Source organism: Chiloscyllium plagiosum, unplaced genomic scaffold (assembly GCF_037043375.1).
Source record: "Chiloscyllium plagiosum isolate Xiang-an unplaced genomic scaffold, Cpla_swu_hap1 HiC_scaffold_8, whole genome shotgun sequence".
NCBI lineage: Eukaryota > Metazoa > Chordata > Chondrichthyes > Orectolobiformes > Hemiscylliidae > Chiloscyllium > Chiloscyllium plagiosum.
The window spans coordinates 110,897,350-110,913,414 of record NW_028270146.1 but is presented as its reverse complement, the minus strand read 5'-3'; positions in this window follow the sequence as shown (position 1 = coordinate 110,913,414).

Here is a 16,065-nt window from a genome sequence, read left to right as displayed (position 1 = left end):
CAAAGGACCTGAGGCACATTTCCCACAAAGAAGGTTGTGCGTGTTTGGAATGATCTACCAGAGGATGTGGAGGAGGCTATTACACTCAGAAAATTGCAAAGGTAATCGGGTGAGTTTCTGGATAGGATGCGTTTAGAGGGATTGGAGCCAAATGCTGGGGAACGAGACTTGTTTAATTTTGGCTATGTGGTGAGCATGTATTTTACCGAAGTATTTTTTTCCAGGTGAACCCCAATAACGTCATGTTGCTTCCACCGGCTTTAAAGGATTAATTTTCAGCGGAGTTTGCCATCGCAGTCTGTGGCACAATCATTTAGTCTGTTCGACTGCTCACGGGAAAGGTAGTATTGTGAAACACTGTAGAAACGACCGACTTCCTTACTTTAGCTCCGACTGACCATACTCTGTGAAATTTTCCCAGATCCTCAGCTGAGGATTTTGGCTGCTGGAAGTTACCTCAGAAACACTGTTAAATCGAAATGTATTGAGCGAATCGCAAAACAGAAAGCATTTAACACGGAACACAAACAAAACTGGCATACCTCACGCATTTTCAGACACAGAGATGCATGAATGCTAAATGTGATACAGTCCGAGGGAATGAGTCATAAAGTAATCTCACAACTAACAACGGGACATTTCCAAACGACTCTTTCAAACATGCTGCAGCCTTACTGCACCACCACTTTCCAGACAATGCTGAAAAGAGAGAAAGAAAGAACATAATAAGAATTGGCCGTAAAAAGTGAATTTCACCAATCACAGTCTCGATTAGATTACTTTTCCCTTCTGATGTTTCCAGGACGGAAATGAAGGAAATGTGAGAAATTCAATAAGGTAGGACATCGAAATTCATTGGAACGATTTTCCCATTAGCTTGAAACTCAAATAACAACGAGTAGAGTCACCGTAGGACTTCGTTTCACAACAGCGATGAAATAACAGTCTCCATTCGGTTCCAGTAAAGGCTCAACCTGCCTGGGACGGCACAACTGTTTGCGATTCTCCGCGCGGGAGTCGAACACCATCATGACAGTAGAGACATTTTGGAATATTTGGCAGTATCCCACGCCACAGTTAATTCCCTGCGAAGCAAACCCATTTTACTTTTGTTTTCAACATCAATATACAGTGGACACCAAAACAGCATTTTAACAAGCTGCAGCATTGGAGTTGATCAGCAGAAATGGCAGTGGTGGGTTTCGAACCCGCGCCCCTTTCGAGACTGGAACCTGGATCCAGCGCCTTAGACCGCTCGGCCACACTACCAGCTGGCGTCGCCGCCTCATTTTCTTATATTTCCAATTGTGCTCCTGCATAACAACAGATGTAAAGTCACATGAAAAGGGTTCCATGATTCCTCTCGGACTCGCACAGCTGCTGGGATGTGCCCGGCAACAATGTCAATTTCGCAGCAGATATTGATAGCCCATCAATCCAGGCAAAAATCAATGGTAAGCTCAGTCTATCTTCTCAGACTCTTTTCAGCTACAAATGTATCTGTGAGTGCGTGAGAATATGGGTTCGCTTATGATTTGGTCAAATAACCATGAGCTGCTTGACATTACTGGAATTTCCATTCTTGCTTTGCTAAATGATTTCACCCATTGCTCGAAACAGGACGACTTTCACGTTTACACGGAACACGAAACACACCGGACTACAGGGAAAATGCACAAACCTGAGCAGGCCGTGTTCCGCATCATACCGTGCAGCATAGTTTCAGTCAATGTGTCTGTGGTTTTTTTTCAGAATAGGAGTCCCAAAGAATGTTCTCCACCCTAAAACCGGAGGTAGCATTACAATCCGAGAACGACAGATCACATTGAGAGAATGCTCTGACCTCGGAGCCAGTTCGAGATGCCACTTTCCTTGCCTTTTACCTTAACCGTGCAATTTGCTACTGAGACGTTCGCTCCTGGACATGAGCCACATGGATACCAACTGAATTGGAAACCTGTGTGGGAATCGAGGAGAAGCGACTCAATAAATTTTGCTAAATTCCGTGGTGCTTTTTAGAAATGCAGTTTCTGTTCACCTCAATCTAAAAGCCAGTTTCTGAACATAGTAACAGAAGTCAAAAGGTAATTACCTCACCCCACCCCCACTCCAGAAGAAGGTGCTAACTGCCCTTGAGTGCTTTTTGTTCTCGATGTGAAGAGCTTTCACGCCTGAGTCACCTTCACGTCTCTGGTTGCTGAGTGAATCACAAAGAAAGAATTTCACCAGAGCTGCAACTGCCTCACTTCCCCACTCGCACTCCCCGTTTACATTTTCCTGCTCGTCAGTGATTTAAAGAAAACCAAATGGATGCGATGTCATTCTGTAGCCTCTCTGTTGATTTCTCCGTTTCAGTTCCAACATGACTTAGATCTCGGGGCGGACCTTCATAATAGCGACGCTCTGAATGCGCAAGTAGAAAGGTTCCTCTGAGAGTGCAATTTCTTTCATTGCTGTTGCTGATTGAATGAGCCACTAACGTGCGAATTGCTCCAAAACATGATTCAGGATATCTGGTGCCAATTCTCGCACGTTGAATAACGATTGATAGCTTCCAAATGAGGTCTTTCTGAGACGACCTTAGGATACATTTGACAGACAGACAAGTTCAGGAATTCGTGGTGCGCTGTGACACCAGAGCATCTGCTTCTTTCCTGTCTTTGAAGCGAGCCGCCTGCACAAGGAAGGCAAATGCGGTACTGCTTTTCGTGGAAGGATCAGAAGGCGGTAACTACACTCTCCAACAGAATGGCATGTGATCAGAACCAGGTTGGAGAAAAACTTAACAACGCTTTGCACTGTAATTAAATGGAATGGCATTACATTTCACGACGAGAACAGATTTGTTGAAGCAAATTCAAAGGCAGGTTTGCAGATGGGAAAGATGCAAGAAAGCTCAGCTCTTGTCCATGTAAAAGGCTGCAGTTGAAGAACAAAACAGTTTCTGCCCAGTTTCCAACTGGGGACCTTTCGCGTGTTAGGCGAACGTGATGACCACTACACTACAGAAACGAGCCACAGCCGCCTGTTCTGCGGCTCTGTGGCGTCCAGCACTGAAAGTTGAATCCGTTCTCTGTTTCACCTTTCTGTTTCCGATAGCTCGTTATTGTCCAGCGTAATCGACATCTTGAAAACGTAAAAAAGACACTTTAAATTGATGACAAGATATAGACAAAGATGTCGTCGATGTTTGTACCGTGGGGCGAGATGGAATAGGCTGGTGGAATAAACTTTCCCTGCAGCGTAACAGCTGCGACATGACCTTATGGAAGGGTGGTAAACTGAGTATTTACGTGTTTTACCCAAGTTGGTGTGAGTTGAAAACTCGACAGCATAGCTTTAAGGTGAGTGGGTTGAAAGTGACAAAGGACCTGAGGCACATTTCCCACAAAGAAGGTTGTGCGTGTTTGGAATGATCTACCAGAGGATGTGGAGGAGGCTATTACACTCAGAAAATTGCAAAGGTAATCGGGTGAGTTTCTGGATAGGATGCGTTTAGAGGGATTGGAGCCAAATGCTGGGGAACGAGACTTGTTTAATTTTGGCTATGTGGTGAGCATGTATTTTACCGAAGTATTTTTTTCCAGGTGAACCCCAATAACGTCATGTTGCTTCCACCGGCTTTAAAGGATTAATTTTCAGCGGAGTTTGCCATCGCAGTCTGTGGCACAATCATTTAGTCTGTTCGACTGCTCACGGGAAAGGTAGTATTGTGAAACACTGTAGAAACGACCGACTTCCTTACTTTAGCTCCGACTGACCATACTCTGTGAAATTTTCCCAGATCCTCAGCTGAGGATTTTGGCTGCTGGAAGTTACCTCAGAAACACTGTTAAATCGAAATGTATTGAGCGAATCGCAAAACAGAAAGCATTTAACACGGAACACAAACAAAACTGGCATACCTCACGCATTTTCAGACACAGAGATGCATGAATGCTAAATGTGATACAGTCCGAGGGAATGAGTCATAAAGTAATCTCACAACTAACAACGGGACATTTCCAAACGACTCTTTCAAACATGCTGCAGCCTTACTGCACCACCACTTTCCAGACAATGCTGAAAAGAGAGAAAGAAAGAACATAATAAGAATTGGCCGTAAAAAGTGAATTTCACCAATCACAGTCTCGATTAGATTACTTTTCCCTTCTGATGTTTCCAGGACGGAAATGAAGGAAATGTGAGAAATTCAATAAGGTAGGACATCGAAATTCATTGGAACGATTTTCCCATTAGCTTGAAACTCAAATAACAACGAGTAGAGTCACCGTAGGACTTCGTTTCACAACAGCGATGAAATAACAGTCTCCATTCGGTTCCAGTAAAGGCTCAACCTGCCTGGGACGGCACAACTGTTTGCGATTCTCCGCGCGGGAGTCGAACACCATCATGACAGTAGAGACATTTTGGAATATTTGGCAGTATCCCACGCCACAGTTAATTCCCTGCGAAGCAAACCCATTTTACTTTTGTTTTCAACATCAATATACAGTGGACACCAAAACAGCATTTTAACAAGCTGCAGCATTGGAGTTGATCAGCAGAAATGGCAGTGGTGGGTTTCGAACCCGCGCCCCTTTCGAGACTGGAACCTGGATCCAGCGCCTTAGACCGCTCGGCCACACTACCAGCTGGCGTCGCCGCCTCATTTTCTTATATTTCCAATTGTGCTCCTGCATAACAACAGATGTAAAGTCACATGAAAAGGGTTCCATGATTCCTCTCGGACTCGCACAGCTGCTGGGATGTGCCCGGCAACAATGTCAATTTCGCAGCAGATATTGATAGCCCATCAATCCAGGCAAAAATCAATGGTAAGCTCAGTCTATCTTCTCAGACTCTTTTCAGCTACAAATGTATCTGTGAGTGCGTGAGAATATGGGTTCGCTTATGATTTGGTCAAATAACCATGAGCTGCTTGACATTACTGGAATTTCCATTCTTGCTTTGCTAAATGATTTCACCCATTGCTCGAAACAGGACGACTTTCACGTTTACACGGAACACGAAACACACCGGACTACAGGGAAAATGCACAAACCTGAGCAGGCCGTGTTCCGCATCATACCGTGCAGCATAGTTTCAGTCAATGTGTCTGTGGTTTTTTTTCAGAATAGGAGTCCCAAAGAATGTTCTCCACCCTAAAACCGGAGGTAGCATTACAATCCGAGAACGACAGATCACATTGAGAGAATGCTCTGACCTCGGAGCCAGTTCGAGATGCCACTTTCCTTGCCTTTTACCTTAACCGTGCAATTTGCTACTGAGACGTTCGCTCCTGGACATGAGCCACATGGATACCAACTGAATTGGAAACCTGTGTGGGAATCGAGGAGAAGCGACTCAATAAATTTTGCTAAATTCCGTGGTGCTTTTTAGAAATGCAGTTTCTGTTCACCTCAATCTAAAAGCCAGTTTCTGAACATAGTAACAGAAGTCAAAAGGTAATTACCTCACCCCACCCCCACTCCAGAAGAAGGTGCTAACTGCCCTTGAGTGCTTTTTGTTCTCGATGTGAAGAGCTTTCACGCCTGAGTCACCTTCACGTCTCTGGTTGCTGAGTGAATCACAAAGAAAGAATTTCACCAGAGCTGCAACTGCCTCACTTCCCCACTCGCACTCCCCGTTTACATTTTCCTGCTCGTCAGTGATTTAAAGAAAACCAAATGGATGCGATGTCATTCTGTAGCCTCTCTGTTGATTTCTCCGTTTCAGTTCCAACATGACTTAGATCTCGGGGCGGACCTTCATAATAGCGACGCTCTGAATGCGCAAGTAGAAAGGTTCCTCTGAGAGTGCAATTTCTTTCATTGCTGTTGCTGATTGAATGAGCCACTAACGTGCGAATTGCTCCAAAACATGATTCAGGATATCTGGTGCCAATTCTCGCACGTTGAATAACGATTGATAGCTTCCAAATGAGGTCTTTCTGAGACGACCTTGGGATACATTTGACAGACAGACAAGTTCAGGAATTCGTGGTGCGCTGTGACACCAGAGCATCTGCTTCTTTCCTGTCTTTGAAGCGAGCCGCCTGCGCAAGGAAGGCAAATGCGGTACTGCTTTTCGTGGAAGGATCAGAAGGCGGTAACTACACTCTCCAACAGAATGGCATGTGATCAGAACCAGGTTGGAGAAAAACTTAACAACGCTTTGCACTGTAATTAAATGGAATGGCATTACATTTCACGACGAGAACAGATTTGTTGAAGCAAATTCGAAGGCAGGTTTGCAGATGGGAAAGATGCAAGAAAGCTCAGCTCTTGTCCATGTAAAAGGCTGCAGTTGAAGAACAAAACAGTTTCTGCCCAGTTTCCAACTGGGGACCTTTCGCATGTTAGGCGAACGTGATGACCACTACACTACAGAAACGAGCCACAGCCGCCTGTTCTGCGGCCCTGTGGCGTCCAGCACTGAAAGTTGAATCCGTTCTCTGTTTCACCTTTCTGTTTCCGATAGCTCGTTATTGTCCAGCGTAATCGACATCTTGAAAACGTAAAAAAGACACTTTAAATTGATGACAAGATATAGACAAAGATGTCGTCGATGTTTGTACCGTGGGGCGAGATGGAATAGGCTGGTGGAATAAACTTTCCCTGCAGCGTAACAGCTGCGACATGACCTTATGGAAGGGTGGTAAACTGAGTATTTACGTGTTTTACCCAAGTTGGTGTGAGTTGAAAACTCGACAGCATAGCTTTAAGGTGAGTGGGTTGAAAGTGACAAAGGACCTGAGGCACATTTCCCACAAAGAAGGTTGTGCGTGTTTGGAATGATCTACCAGAGGATGTGGAGGAGGCTATTACACTCAGAAAATTGCAAAGGTAATCGGGTGAGTTTCTGGATAGGATGCGTTTAGAGAGATTGGAGCCAAATGCTGGGGAACGAGACTTGTTTAATTTTGGCTATGTGGTGAGCATGTATTTTACCGAAGTATTTTTTTCCAGGTGTACCCCAATAACGTCATGTTGCTTCCACCGGCTTTAAAGGATTAATTTTCAGCGGAGTTTGCCATCGCAGTCTGTGGCACAATCATTTAGTCTGTTCGACTGCTCACGGGAAAGGTAGTATTGTGAAACACTGTAGAAACGACCGACTTCCTTACTTTAGCTCCGACTGACCATACTCTGTGAAATTTTCCCAGATCCTCAGCTGAGGATTTTGGCTGCTGGAAGTTACCTCAGAAACACTGTTAAATCGAAATGTATTGAGCGAATCGCAAAACAGAAAGCATTTAACACGGAACACAAACAAAACTGGCATACCTCACGCATTTTCAGACACAGAGATGCATGAATGCTAAATGTGATACAGTCCGAGGGAATGAGTCATAAAGTAATCTCACAACTAACAACGGGACATTTCCAAACGACTCTTTCAAACATGCTGCAGCCTTACTGCACCACCACTTTCCAGACAATGCTGAAAAGAGAGAAAGGAAGAACATAATAAGAATTGGCCGTAAAAAGTGAATTTCACCAATCACAGTCTCGATTAGATTACCTTTCCCTTCTGATGTTTCCAGGACGGAAATGAAGGAAATGTGAGAAATTCAATAAGGTAGGACATCGAAATTCATTGGAACGATTGTCCCATTAGCTAGAAACCCAAATAACAACGAGTAGAGTCACCGTAGGACTTCGTTTCACAACAGCGATGAAATAACAGTCTCCATTCGATTCCAGTAAAGGCTCAACTTGCCTGGGACGGCACAACTGTTTGGGATTTTCCGCGCGGGAGTCGAACACGATCATGACAGTAGAGACATTTTGGAATATTTGGCAGTATCCCACACCACAGTTAATTCCCTGCGAAGCAAACCCATTTTACTTTTGTTTTCAACATCAATATACAGTGGACACCAAAACAGCATTTTAACAAGCTGCAGCATTGGAGTTGATCAGCAGAAATGGCAGTGGGGGGTTTCGAACCCGCGCCCCTTTCGAGACTGGAACCTGGATCCAGCGCCTTAGACCGCTCGGCCACACTACCAGCTGGCGTCGGCGCCCCCTCATTTTCTTATATTTCCAATTGTGCTCCTGCATAACAACAGATGTAAAGTCACATGAAAAGGGTTCCATGATTCCTCTCGGACTCGCACAGCTGCTGGGATGTGCCCGGCAACAATGTCAATTTCGCAGCAGATATTGATAGCCCATCAATCCAGGCAAAAATCAATGGTAAGCTCAGTCTATCTTCTCAGACTCTTTTCAGCTACAAATGTATCTGTGAGTGCGTGAGAATATGGGTTCGCTTATGATTTGGTCAAATAACCATGAGCTGCTTGACATTACTGGAATTTCCATTCTTGCTTTGCTAAATGATTTCACCCATTGCTCGAAACAGGACGACTTTCACGTTTACACGGAACACGAAACACACCGGACTACAGGGAAAATGCACAAACCTGAGCAGGCCGTGTTCCGCATCATACCGTGCAGCATAGTTTCAGTCAATGTGTCTGTGGTTTTTTTTCAGAATAGGAGTCCCAAAGAATGTTCTCCACCCTAAAACCGGAGGTAGCATTACAATCCGAGAACGACAGATCACATTGAGAGAATGCTCTGACCTCGGAGCCAGTTCGAGATGCCACTTTCCTTGCCTTTTACCTTAACCGTGCAATTTGCTACTGAGACGTTCGCTCCTGGACATGAGCCACATGGATACCAACTGAATTGGAAACCTGTGTGGGAATCGAGGAGAAGCGACTCAATAAATTTTGCTAAATTCCGTGGTGCTTTTTAGAAATGCAGTTTCTGTTCACCTCAATCTAAAAGCCAGTTTCTGAACATAGTAACAGAAGTCAAAAGGTAATTACCTCACCCCACCCCCACTCCAGAAGAAGGTGCTAACTGCCCTTGAGTGCTTTTTGTTCTCGATGTGAAGAGCTTTCACGCCTGAGTCACCTTCACGTCTCTGGTTGCTGAGTGAATCATAAAGAAAGAATTTCACCAGAGCTGCAACTGCCTCACTTCCCCACTCGCACTCCCCGTTTACATTTTCCTGCTCGTCAGTGATTTAAAGAAAACCAAATGGATGCGATGTCATTCTGTAGCCTCTCTGTTGATTTCTCCGTTTCAGTTCCAACATGACTTAGATCTCGGGGCGGACCTTCATAATAGCGACGCTCTGAATGCGCAAGTAGAAAGGTTCCTCTGAGAGTGCAATTTCTTTCATTGCTGTTGCTGATTGAATGAGCCACTAACGTGCGAATTGCTCCAAAACATGATTCAGGATATCTGGTGCCAATTCTCGCACGTTGAATAACGATTGATAGCTTCCAAATGAGGTCTTTCTGAGACGACCTTAGGATACATTTGACAGACAGACAAGTTCAGGAATTCGTGGTGCGCTGTGACACCAGAGCATCTGCTTCTTTCCTGTCTTTGAAGCGAGCCGCCTGCACAAGGAAGGCAAATGCGGTACTGCTTTTCGTGGAAGGATCAGAAGGCGGTAACTACACTCTCCAACAGAATGGCATGTGATCAGAACCAGGTTGGAGAAAAACTTAACAACGCTTTGCACTGTAATTAAATGGAATGGCATTACATTTCACGACGAGAACAGATTTGTTGAAGCAAATTCAAAGGCAGGTTTGCAGATGGGAAAGATGCAAGAAAGCTCAGCTCTTGTCCATGTAAAAGGCTGCAGTTGAAGAACAAAACAGTTTCTGCCCAGTTTCCAACTGGGGACCTTTCGCGTGTTAGGCGAACGTGATGACCACTACACTACAGAAACGAGCCACAGCCGCCTGTTCTGCGGCTCTGTGGCGTCCAGCACTGAAAGTTGAATCCGTTCTCTGTTTCACCTTTCTGTTTCCGATAGCTCGTTATTGTCCAGCGTAATCGACATCTTGAAAACGTAAAAAAGACACTTTAAATTGATGACAAGATATAGACAAAGATGTCGTCGATGTTTGTACCGTGGGGCGAGATGGAATAGGCTGGTGGAATAAACTTTCCCTGCAGCGTAACAGCTGCGACATGACCTTATGGAAGGGTGGTAAACTGAGTATTTACGTGTTTTACCCAAGTTGGTGTGAGTTGAAAACTCGACAGCATAGCTTTAAGGTGAGTGGGTTGAAAGTGACAAAGGACCTGAGGCACATTTCCCACAAAGAAGGTTGTGCGTGTTTGGAATGATCTACCAGAGGATGTGGAGGAGGCTATTACACTCAGAAAATTGCAAAGGTAATCGGGTGAGTTTCTGGATAGGATGCGTTTAGAGGGATTGGAGCCAAATGCTGGGGAACGAGACTTGTTTAATTTTGGCTATGTGGTGAGCATGTATTTTACCGAAGTATTTTTTTCCAGGTGAACCCCAATAACGTCATGTTGCTTCCACCGGCTTTAAAGGATTAATTTTCAGCGGAGTTTGCCATCGCAGTCTGTGGCACAATCATTTAGTCTGTTCGACTGCTCACGGGAAAGGTAGTATTGTGAAACACTGTAGAAACGACCGACTTCCTTACTTTAGCTCCGACTGACCATACTCTGTGAAATTTTCCCAGATCCTCAGCTGAGGATTTTGGCTGCTGGAAGTTACCTCAGAAACACTGTTAAATCGAAATGTATTGAGCGAATCGCAAAACAGAAAGCATTTAACACGGAACACAAACAAAACTGGCATACCTCACGCATTTTCAGACACAGAGATGCATGAATGCTAAATGTGATACAGTCCGAGGGAATGAGTCATAAAGTAATCTCACAACTAACAACGGGACATTTCCAAACGACTCTTTCAAACATGCTGCAGCCTTACTGCACCACCACTTTCCAGACAATGCTGAAAAGAGAGAAAGAAAGAACATAATAAGAATTGGCCGTAAAAAGTGAATTTCACCAATCACAGTCTCGATTAGATTACTTTTCCCTTCTGATGTTTCCAGGACGGAAATGAAGGAAATGTGAGAAATTCAATAAGGTAGGACATCGAAATTCATTGGAACGATTTTCCCATTAGCTTGAAACTCAAATAACAACGAGTAGAGTCACCGTAGGACTTCGTTTCACAACAGCGATGAAATAACAGTCTCCATTCGGTTCCAGTAAAGGCTCAACCTGCCTGGGACGGCACAACTGTTTGCGATTCTCCGCGCGGGAGTCGAACACCATCATGACAGTAGAGACATTTTGGAATATTTGGCAGTATCCCACGCCACAGTTAATTCCCTGCGAAGCAAACCCATTTTACTTTTGTTTTCAACATCAATATACAGTGGACACCAAAACAGCATTTTAACAAGCTGCAGCATTGGAGTTGATCAGCAGAAATGGCAGTGGTGGGTTTCGAACCCGCGCCCCTTTCGAGACTGGAACCTGGATCCAGCGCCTTAGACCGCTCGGCCACACTACCAGCTGGCGTCGCCGCCTCATTTTCTTATATTTCCAATTGTGCTCCTGCATAACAACAGATGTAAAGTCACATGAAAAGGGTTCCATGATTCCTCTCGGACTCGCACAGCTGCTGGGATGTGCCCGGCAACAATGTCAATTTCGCAGCAGATATTGATAGCCCATCAATCCAGGCAAAAATCAATGGTAAGCTCAGTCTATCTTCTCAGACTCTTTTCAGCTACAAATGTATCTGTGAGTGCGTGAGAATATGGGTTCGCTTATGATTTGGTCAAATAACCATGAGCTGCTTGACATTACTGGAATTTCCATTCTTGCTTTGCTAAATGATTTCACCCATTGCTCGAAACAGGACGACTTTCACGTTTACACGGAACACGAAACACACCGGACTACAGGGAAAATGCACAAACCTGAGCAGGCCGTGTTCCGCATCATACCGTGCAGCATAGTTTCAGTCAATGTGTCTGTGGTTTTTTTTCAGAATAGGAGTCCCAAAGAATGTTCTCCACCCTAAAACCGGAGGTAGCATTACAATCCGAGAACGACAGATCACATTGAGAGAATGCTCTGACCTCGGAGCCAGTTCGAGATGCCACTTTCCTTGCCTTTTACCTTAACCGTGCAATTTGCTACTGAGACGTTCGCTCCTGGACATGAGCCACATGGATACCAACTGAATTGGAAACCTGTGTGGGAATCGAGGAGAAGCGACTCAATAAATTTTGCTAAATTCCGTGGTGCTTTTTAGAAATGCAGTTTCTGTTCACCTCAATCTAAAAGCCAGTTTCTGAACATAGTAACAGAAGTCAAAAGGTAATTACCTCACCCCACCCCCACTCCAGAAGAAGGTGCTAACTGCCCTTGAGTGCTTTTTGTTCTCGATGTGAAGAGCTTTCACGCCTGAGTCACCTTCACGTCTCTGGTTGCTGAGTGAATCACAAAGAAAGAATTTCACCAGAGCTGCAACTGCCTCACTTCCCCACTCGCACTCCCCGTTTACATTTTCCTGCTCGTCAGTGATTTAAAGAAAACCAAATGGATGCGATGTCATTCTGTAGCCTCTCTGTTGATTTCTCCGTTTCAGTTCCAACATGACTTAGATCTCGGGGCGGACCTTCATAATAGCGACGCTCTGAATGCGCAAGTAGAAAGGTTCCTCTGAGAGTGCAATTTCTTTCATTGCTGTTGCTGATTGAATGAGCCACTAACGTGCGAATTGCTCCAAAACATGATTCAGGATATCTGGTGCCAATTCTCGCACGTTGAATAACGATTGATAGCTTCCAAATGAGGTCTTTCTGAGACGACCTTAGGATACATTTGACAGACAGACAAGTTCAGGAATTCGTGGTGCGCTGTGACACCAGAGCATCTGCTTCTTTCCTGTCTTTGAAGCGAGCCGCCTGCACAAGGAAGGCAAATGCGGTACTGCTTTTCGTGGAAGGATCAGAAGGCGGTAACTACACTCTCCAACAGAATGGCATGTGATCAGAACCAGGTTGGAGAAAAACTTAACAACGCTTTGCACTGTAATTAAATGGAATGGCATTACATTTCACGACGAGAACAGATTTGTTGAAGCAAATTCAAAGGCAGGTTTGCAGATGGGAAAGATGCAAGAAAGCTCAGCTCTTGTCCATGTAAAAGGCTGCAGTTGAAGAACAAAACAGTTTCTGCCCAGTTTCCAACTGGGGACCTTTCGCGTGTTAGGCGAACGTGATGACCACTACACTACAGAAACGAGCCACAGCCGCCTGTTCTGCGGCTCTGTGGCGTCCAGCACTGAAAGTTGAATCCGTTCTCTGTTTCACCTTTCTGTTTCCGATAGCTCGTTATTGTCCAGCGTAATCGACATCTTGAAAACGTAAAAAAGACACTTTAAATTGATGACAAGATATAGACAAAGATGTCGTCGATGTTTGTACCGTGGGGCGAGATGGAATAGGCTGGTGGAATAAACTTTCCCTGCAGCGTAACAGCTGCGACATGACCTTATGGAAGGGTGGTAAACTGAGTATTTACGTGTTTTACCCAAGTTGGTGTGAGTTGAAAACTCGACAGCATAGCTTTAAGGTGAGTGGGTTGAAAGTGACAAAGGACCTGAGGCACATTTCCCACAAAGAAGGTTGTGCGTGTTTGGAATGATCTACCAGAGGATGTGGAGGAGGCTATTACACTCAGAAAATTGCAAAGGTAATCGGGTGAGTTTCTGGATAGGATGCGTTTAGAGGGATTGGAGCCAAATGCTGGGGAACGAGACTTGTTTAATTTTGGCTATGTGGTGAGCATGTATTTTACCGAAGTATTTTTTTCCAGGTGAACCCCAATAACGTCATGTTGCTTCCACCGGCTTTAAAGGATTAATTTTCAGCGGAGTTTGCCATCGCAGTCTGTGGCACAATCATTTAGTCTGTTCGACTGCTCACGGGAAAGGTAGTATTGTGAAACACTGTAGAAACGACCGACTTCCTTACTTTAGCTCCGACTGACCATACTCTGTGAAATTTTCCCAGATCCTCAGCTGAGGATTTTGGCTGCTGGAAGTTACCTCAGAAACACTGTTAAATCGAAATGTATTGAGCGAATCGCAAAACAGAAAGCATTTAACACGGAACACAAACAAAACTGGCATACCTCACGCATTTTCAGACACAGAGATGCATGAATGCTAAATGTGATACAGTCCGAGGGAATGAGTCATAAAGTAATCTCACAACTAACAACGGGACATTTCCAAACGACTCTTTCAAACATGCTGCAGCCTTACTGCACCACCACTTTCCAGACAATGCTGAAAAGAGAGAAAGAAAGAACATAATAAGAATTGGCCGTAAAAAGTGAATTTCACCAATCACAGTCTCGATTAGATTACTTTTCCCTTCTGATGTTTCCAGGACGGAAATGAAGGAAATGTGAGAAATTCAATAAGGTAGGACATCGAAATTCATTGGAACGATTTTCCCATTAGCTTGAAACTCAAATAACAACGAGTAGGGTCACCGTAGGACTTCGTTTCACAACAGCGATGAAATAACAGTCTCCATTCGGTTCCAGTAAAGGCTCAACCTGCCTGGGACGGCACAACTGTTTGCGATTCTCCGCGCGGGAGTCGAACACCATCATGACAGTAGAGACATTTTGGAATATTTGGCAGTATCCCACGCCACAGTTAATTCCCTGCGAAGCAAACCCATTTTACTTTTGTTTTCAACATCAATATACAGTGGACACCAAAACAGCATTTTAACAAGCTGCAGCATTGGAGTTGATCAGCAGAAATGGCAGTGGTGGGTTTCGAACCCGCGCCCCTTTCGAGACTGGAACCTGGATCCAGCGCCTTAGACCGCTCGGCCACACTACCAGCTGGCGTCGCCGCCTCATTTTCTTATATTTCCAATTGTGCTCCTGCATAACAACAGATGGAAAGTCACATGAAAACGGTTCCATGATTCCTCTCGGACTCGCACAGCTGCTGGGATGTGCCCGGCAACAATGTCAATTTCGCAGCAGATATTGATAGCCCATCAATCCAGGCAAAAATCAATGGTAAGCTCAGTCTATCTTCTCAGACTCTTTTCAGCTACAAATGTATCTGTGAGTGCGTGAGAATATGGGTTCGCTTATGATTTGGTCAAATAACCATGAGCTGCTTGACATTACTGGAATTTCCATTCTTGCTTTGCTAAATGATTTCACCCATTGCTCGAAACAGGACGACTTTCACGTTTACACGGAACACGAAACACACCGGACTACAGGGAAAATGCACAAACCTGAGCAGGCCGTGTTCCGCATCATACCGTGCAGCATAGTTTCAGTCAATGTGTCTGTGGTTTTTTTTCAGAATAGGAGTCCCAAAGAATGTTCTCCACCCTAAAACCGGAGGTAGCATTACAATCCGAGAACGACAGATCACATTGAGAGAATGCTCTGACCTCGGAGCCAGTTCGAGATGCCACTTTCCTTGCCTTTTACCTTAACCGTGCAATTTGCTACTGAGACGTTCGCTCCTGGACATGAGCCACATGGATACCAACTGAATTGGAAACCTGTGTGGGAATCGAGGAGAAGCGACTCAATAAATTTTGCTAAATTCCGTGGTGCTTTTTAGAAATGCAGTTTCTGTTCACCTCAATCTAAAAGCCAGTTTCTGAACATAGTAACAGAAGTCAAAAGGTAATTACCTCACCCCACCCCCACTCCAGAAGAAGGTGCTAACTGCCCTTGAGTGCTTTTTGTTCTCGATGTGAAGAGCTTTCACGCCTGAGTCACCTTCACGTCTCTGGTTGCTGAGTGAATCACAAAGAAAGAATTTCACCAGAGCTGCAACTGCCTCACTTCCCCACTCGCACTCCCCGTTTACATTTTCCTGCTCGTCAGTGATTTAAAGAAAACCAAATGGATGCGATGTCATTCTGTAGCCTCTCTGTTGATTTCTCCGTTTCAGTTCCAACATGACTTAGATCTCGGGGCGGACCTTCATAATAGCGACGCTCTGAATGCGCAAGTAGAAAGGTTCCTCTGAGAGTGCAATTTCTTTCATTGCTGTTGCTGATTGAATGAGCCACTAACGTGCGAATTGCTCCAAAACATGATTCAGGATATCTGGTGCCAATTCTCGCACGTTGAATAACGATTGATAGCTTCCAAATGAGGTCTTTCTGAGACGACCTTGGGATACATTTGACAGACAGACAAGTTC